At 46.3% G+C, this 6825-nt stretch overlaps 1 protein-coding gene across 3 annotated transcripts in view; it reads left to right on the top strand.

Annotated features, from left to right (window-relative positions):
* Nucleotides 1-6825, top strand: part of Rnf216 (ring finger protein 216) — a 137631-nt gene that overhangs the window by 538 nt on the left and 130268 nt on the right. The gene's annotated exons all lie outside the window — the stretch shown is intronic.

The following is a 6825-nucleotide window of genomic DNA, read 5'->3' as shown; positions in this document are numbered from 1 at the left end:
GCTAGGGGCGGTGGCCTGGCGGCGAGACTGGGTGGCAGAGCCTCCGCCGCCGCTTGGGGAAGTTCCGTGAGCCTGTCCCTCAGCCTGCTGCGCGGAACGGCCACTCTAGAAACCGAGCTTTCTCCGGTGGCCCGTCACGGCCTCTTCCTGGCGCGAGGCCGCCGGGGGAGTGGTGTCCGTGCACCGACTGCGGCCTGGAGAAGCGAAAGGAGAGGGACTGTGACTTTGAACTACATTCGTGGTGGGGAATCCTGCCGTTCGTAATCTGGGCGCAAGTTGGCGCCCACCACGGCGAAGATAGGGCTCCAGTGCAGAGGAGAGCTCCAGCGCAGCCAGCCTTCCCGCGGGCCCTGGGCACGTGCCCGGCGGGCAGCGAGGCCTGTGTGGGAGGTGGCTCCTGAGCTTCCTCTGTCCTCGATGCAAATCCGATAACGAGGACACGGTTTTGAGAAAAAGGAAAAAGGCTTATTGCTTTGCTAGAAAAGAGAAACACAGGGGACGCCTGTCCCAAAGGCTGTGATTTTGCCCATCTGCAGGAACAAGGGCCTTTTCAAGAGGTGACTCAAAGGCCACATTCCACGTGTTCTCTGTCTGGAGTTGTAATTCACTTGTTAATTTGAGACAGTCATTTCTGAGGTCTTCTGGCACCATCCCTAAGGTGTAGATAAACCTGTGGTGGGTGTGTGCTCAAGGTCAGATAACTGCCTTGGATGGGAAGAAAGGTGATCCTGTTTCCCCTAAGATCAGGGAGAGGGAGAGGAAGAGAAAGAAACACATCCACATTAAAAATAAATTGCATTGGTAGAGCAGCAAGGGCTATATTCCAAGCATAAAATGGACCACTGTTACACATCCACTGATGATCTGAAACCCTGGGCAATCCAGGGTGCCCATCCTCCCTGCATGACTGGGGAATTCTGGCTGCAGGTGAAGGACCTTGTAAATCACACCTACACTGAGGTAAGTGCCTGGTAGCAGCTGAGCTGGATACATGGATCCTGCAAAGAGAAGATGCTTTACCCCGTAAGCAAAAAAAGAAGCGGAACAGACCTCAACGGATCAGCAATGCCTTATATTAAGCCGTGGAGTCAGTCAGGAATTGGAGGGATACATTTTCAAGGTAGAAAATGGTGGGAGGATGCAGCAAAGATCAGAGTTTTATAATGTTTTAGCAAGACCATGTTATGGGAGGAGACAACTACTTTTGTTAGATAGAATATCAATTTGAGGGGTAAGGAACACCAAAGTACAAAGACTGGTCCAATTTCCTGGCAGGCAAGGGTAAATGCAGGTCCCACATAGAAAGGAAGTTGTGGGATTGGTAGGGGGCGTGGAGGTTGGATTGAGCTGTTGAATATTGTTGTATTTTGTTTTCTTAAAGGTGATCAGAATTTGTATTACAAAGTTACAATACATTGGGGGGCAGTTTGAAACAATTGGACTCCATTGAGTTTTGGCCTACTGTTTGAGGAATTCATCCAATGATAACTTAATCCAGACACGTTTATAGGGCTGGCAAAGTACCAAAGGGGACCAGGCTGCAAACAGAGCCAGCAATCTTGGGCTAAGTGTGGGTTGGTGAGATTTAGAAGTTGATCAGTGTGTTAATTTGGGAGTCCAAAGTATATGGCCTCATAAGATCAGTGAGGTGCAAGAGAGTCCTGGTAGGATAGAAATCTTTCTGTATTATCTGTGGTATTTGGGTTCTAAGAATGGTTTGTGAGGCCTGATCTTGGACCCCACCATCATCAGACGTACTGAGGTGGGTGTGATAAGTCCAGCATACCCATTGCATATAAATCCGGTGTTGTTTCCCTTGCTCTAGCCCATCCAGTATCACTTGTTTTCTCCAGAGCAGAGAGTTGAGGTGTGTCTGCATGCATAGCAGTTGAGAGTTTCCATGTTTTCTTGTTTAGAAATGCAATGGGTGCATGGTGACTCTCCTAGCAGTATACTGATGAGACGAGCCAGGCCTTGGCCATATTGTTTTAGGCATGTAGATTTTTCTGATGTCCAGTATGAGGCTGTTTGTAAAGTCAAAGATGATATATAGAAAGCACAAAGAGAAAAGGGAGATTTGAGTGGGAGTCAGATCAAGGAATGTTCCTTGAAGCCAGAGTTCCCAGATGAGGTCAAGCATTTGGAAAGGGCAAAGATGAAGGGGTAGTGAATATGATAAATATAATTTGTCTCTGAGAATTATTTTAAAAATGTGGAAGGATGTCTGAGAAAGTGGCATCCAGGAGAAGAATCAGCTCCTTCCTTGGAAATAATTGGAAGGCGGGACATGTGTAATCAGGTGGGGCCTATGGAAATAGACTGATAAGAGGCATTACCAGGAATGAGCTTTAAGTTGCTCAAGTGTACCCAAGAGGGTTGGCCTTCTAATTTGGCTGCAGTTGGGGTAGTCAGAATAATCCTGAAGGGGCCCTTCCACTTTTCTTGTAAGGGGGCTGTAGGTTGTGGGGAAGAAAGGTATACCAGGTCTCCTATAGAAATAAGAGGAGGGGCTTCTGGAGATTGCAACTGGAGAAGATGGGACAGGGCATATTTCCAGAGGGTGGCCCTGAAATGAGCTAGGAGGGGATTCACAACATTTTAAGACTGGTGATTGAGTTTGAATGGTGGGTGGGACAAGGAGTTCAAATGGGCTAATCATGAGAGGTTTCTTGGGGAGAACTTAGAGTCTGAGAAGGGCTAAAGGGAGGAGCTTACTCCAATCCAAATGGATTTCTATAGATAGTTTGATTAAGATTGCCTTTAAGGTCCTATTTGTCCTTTCAACTTTTCCTGAAGACTACAGATGATAGGGAATGTGGAAGTGTCATTTTCTATGCAAAAATTTAGCTACTTCTTAGGTAATAGAGGAGATGAATTTGGGACTGAAGGGAGGCAGGTAAACCAAAACGTGGAATTATTTCTTGGAAAAGTAGGGTTGCAACTGTAGAAGCCTTTTTATTGGTAGTTGAAAAGGCCTTGACCCATCCAGTAAAGCTGTGTGCCAAGATTAGGAGATTGGGCTGGGGATGTGGTTCAAGTAGTAGCGCACTCACCTGGCATGCGCAGGGCGCTGGGTTCAATCCTCAACACCACATAAAAATTTTAAAAAAGATACTGTGTCCACCTAAAACTAAAAAATAAATATTAAAAAAAAGATTAGGAGATATTTAATTTTTCTTACAGGGGGCATTTAGGCAAAATTAAGTTGCCAGTCCATGGCAGGAAGAGCTCCCCTAACTTGATGTGTGGGAAATGGGGGTGGTCTCACATTGAAATTGGGATTAGCTTTGAGACAGGTGGTACAAGATTGAGAAATTTATTGGAGATACTATAAATCTAAAGAGGATGGGTTTAGCATATCTCTTTTAGAGTAAGGTAAAGGAATATCCTTCAATGCTTGAAGTCTTTCTGGGGTTATGGTACAGGTGGTGGGGGTTAAAAGAATGCCTAAATATTACACTTGAGGGGAGCAGAGGTGGACTTTGGATTGAGAGACCCAGCACCCCAGGAGGCCAGGGAATTGAGAGGAATGGTAGTGTGGTGTTTGGAGGGTTCAGTTGAGGGGCTACAGAGCAGGAGTTTGTCCACATACTATATGAGATGGCTGGAGGATAAATTCAAAGTTGCCAGGTTGCATTGGAGAGCCTGGTGGGGGATCAGTCAAGGTGAACTGCTGAGAGGAATTAGTGTCTGGGTCAGTCCAGGTAAAGGCAAAAAGTGGGCGTGAGACAGGATGGAGGAGAATAGTAAAGAAGGCATCTTTCAGGTCTAGCACTGAAAAATGGGTGGTGGGGGGCAGATATGAGATAGAAAGGTGTAGGGGTTGGGTTGTAGGTGGGGATAATAACTTCATTGATTTTTTTCTGAGGTCCTGTACTAGCCGGAATTGGCCGTTGGGTTTTTTGACTCTGAGGATGGGGGAGTTGTGAGCAAAGTGTGTTGGTGTGAGAAGATGAGCCTGTAGTAAACGGGAGATAATGGACTTCAAACACATGAGAGTTGAGAAAGTTAGAAGATATTGACAGAGGGTCAAGTAGTGAGGGGTCTTTTAGTTGGATTTGAATAGGGGGGTGGCGCTTAGCAGTGTTGGGTTGAGAGGTGTTTCAGATGGTGGGGTTGATTCCAGCTAGTAAGGGATGATCACGAGGCTTAGGGGGAACAGCAGACTAGGCTGGAGTGTATTTTTAAAATGGTGGTGGATTGTAAAGGGGGAATGGAGATGGAAGCCTTCAGTTTATGGAGGAAATCTTGGTCCAGTAGGGGGACAAGGCAATGTGGCATGATGATGAAGGCGTGGGATAGTGTAAGGGATTCAAATGTATAAAAAAGTAAAGAAAGTGTCTTTAATGGCTATATAGGAGTTCTGGAGACTCCCATACTGGAGGTAATTGCTTTGAAAGGGTCCATGCCATTTTGTCAGAAGGGAAAGACTCCCCCAAAGTGTCGACCACAAAAGAAACCGCTTGGCTGTTTACCATCCCTGTAACCTGGGACTCCTGTGAGGTATTACCCGAGGTGATGGGGCAGTGCAGTCCTGGCCCCCTCATTTCAGTTAATTGCTGTAGGGGACTTGAAAAGCAGGTTGTACCAAGGGGAACTCTTGCTACATCCTACATGAGCAAGGGAATGGGTACCTGTTGGAGGGGTGGGCTGGGCTGGCTGCAAAATAAAAGGTATGAAAGTAATATATCAGGGCTGGGGTTGTGGCTCAGTGGTAGAGTACTTGCCTAGCATGTGTGAGGCACTGGGTTCGATCCTCAGTACCACATGTAAATAAATGAAAAAGATAAAGGTCCGTCAACATCTAAAAATAAGAAAGAAGAAAGTAATATATCAGAAAATAAAAATAAAAAGCCAAGAATAGTTTTAAAGCAAGGGCATGACCTGTTGAGCCTACCAGAGGGGTCTATCTTCTAACCAAGAAAAAGCTAGTGCTTGCTTTTTATTTAGAGCAGTACAGATCAAAAGGGATTGGTAGGTGTAAGGTTTCCGTGTGGGAGGAGTTTGTTTCAGCACTTGCTTCTTGCTGTGGCAGGGGTCTTGCAGTAAATAAGTTAATTGGCACTTGGCAGGCTATGCTTATCTCTGGGAGGCTGTTTTTGAACTTGGAACTGTGAGCTAGGTCAGGGTGCCAGCATGATTTCTGGCATTCTCAAAACTGGGGGATTCCACCTATTAATTCCCCAAGGAGTGACTTCTCTGCCCAATGACTCAGACATTGGTCAGTTCACACATGGCTCATAGATGGTTCCCAACAGTGATGGGTATCCTTCCCTGGGGACAGTTCATTTTCCAGTGTCCCCATTGTCCGCAGTTGGGACAGGGATTGGTGGGGGAACCTTGGGTTAGGGCAGGCTTGTACCCAGTGTCCTGTCAGCCCGCATTAGAAACGGCCTGGGAAGTGGGTTGGAGGATCTGGTAAGGCCACAAGCATCAGGGGCCTTTCTGGAGTTATAGATGGCTGAGGCCAGGAGTTGATATTTAGCTTTAAGATGTTTTTCTCTCTCCTTTTTGGCCTTGTCTTCCCAGTTGTTAAAGATTTTGAAAGCAGTATCCAGGGTAGTTGCTGAGGAGTCTTGGGACCCTTTTCTAGCTGTCTTAATTTTTTTACGGATATCAGGTGCAGATCCACCAATAAATTGGACATGGAAAAAGAGTACTGGCAGGGGTATTGAGGTCTAGGGTGGTATTTAATAGCTTCAGTAAGTTGGTCCAAGAAAAGGGCAGGATTTTCATCAGATCCTTGCATGATTTCCCTGATCTTATTAACCAGGGTATAAGAATTGTTTTTATCATGCCCTCGAGGACGCAGGTAATCATGTGTTGGAGTTTAGTGGACTCTTTTCCAAACTTAGTAGGATTTTCAGAAAATGAGCCTAGTCTGTTCTCAATTTGGGACACGTCTGTCACGGAAAAGGGAACATGGAATAGGACCATTCCTTCAGCCCTGGCCATGTCCCAAAGGGGACATATGCTTTGGAAGAAGACTTTTAGATCATGTAAGAGGAGATGAAAGCAAGGGAGAGGGGGAACGTGGGTATGGCATTTGGAGGGGGCCAGACAAAGGGGCCAAGGTGCCTTGAGGAGGATGATTGGATGAGGGTGTAAAGGGGCCCTGGGGTCTGTAAGGAGGGGGTCCATCTGCTATTTGGGGGCAGTGAAGGAGGAAGAGAGTTGTGAGCAAGAATAAGCTATAGTGCAGAGCAGGTCTGGCACAGTGAGGACTTTGAGCGAATGTAGAGGAAGGCTTGAAGGTAGGGAACCTCAGGCCATTTGCCATTTCATTGGAGGAAATTGTCCAAATCTTGGAAAATTTTTTGATCAAAGGTCCTGAGTACTAAGCCTAGTGAGGCCATTCATTTCAAGGTCAATTTGGAAATGGAGGGTATTAAAATTTCTTATGGGACAATCTACAGGGAAGTTCTGAGAAATGTACTGGGTAGCTCCCATGTTGGAGAGTTTTGACCTGGGTGGCAGTCTGTACTAGGGCTTCCACCCTAATATCTCAAATCCCCAAAAGAATTCCATCAAAGAATGAGAGAGTATTCCCCTACAATCTTAATGGTGGGGTTCCCCAGGGTCCAGACAAGCCAAAGGCCGAGGTCTCAGGAAGGGCACTTTCTGTGAGAAAGCAGAAGGGGTGTTACCTCTTCAGAGAATGAGAAGGCTGGTTGTTGCATGCAGGAACAAAATGGCAAAACGTGGTCTCTGATCTGGAAGTATTAGTGTAAGGGAAGGGAGGGATTGGAGAGGAGAGAGTTTTAGAAAGAGGATTCCTTAAAGGACCCAGTACAGATCCTTGCCCTGTCTACATAGCGATAAGGC

This window comes from Marmota marmota, unplaced genomic scaffold (assembly GCF_001458135.2).
Source record: "Marmota marmota marmota unplaced genomic scaffold, marMar, whole genome shotgun sequence".
NCBI lineage: Eukaryota > Metazoa > Chordata > Mammalia > Rodentia > Sciuridae > Marmota > Marmota marmota.
Note: the sequence above shows the minus strand (reverse complement) of the source record. Positions and strands in the feature narration are given on the sequence as shown.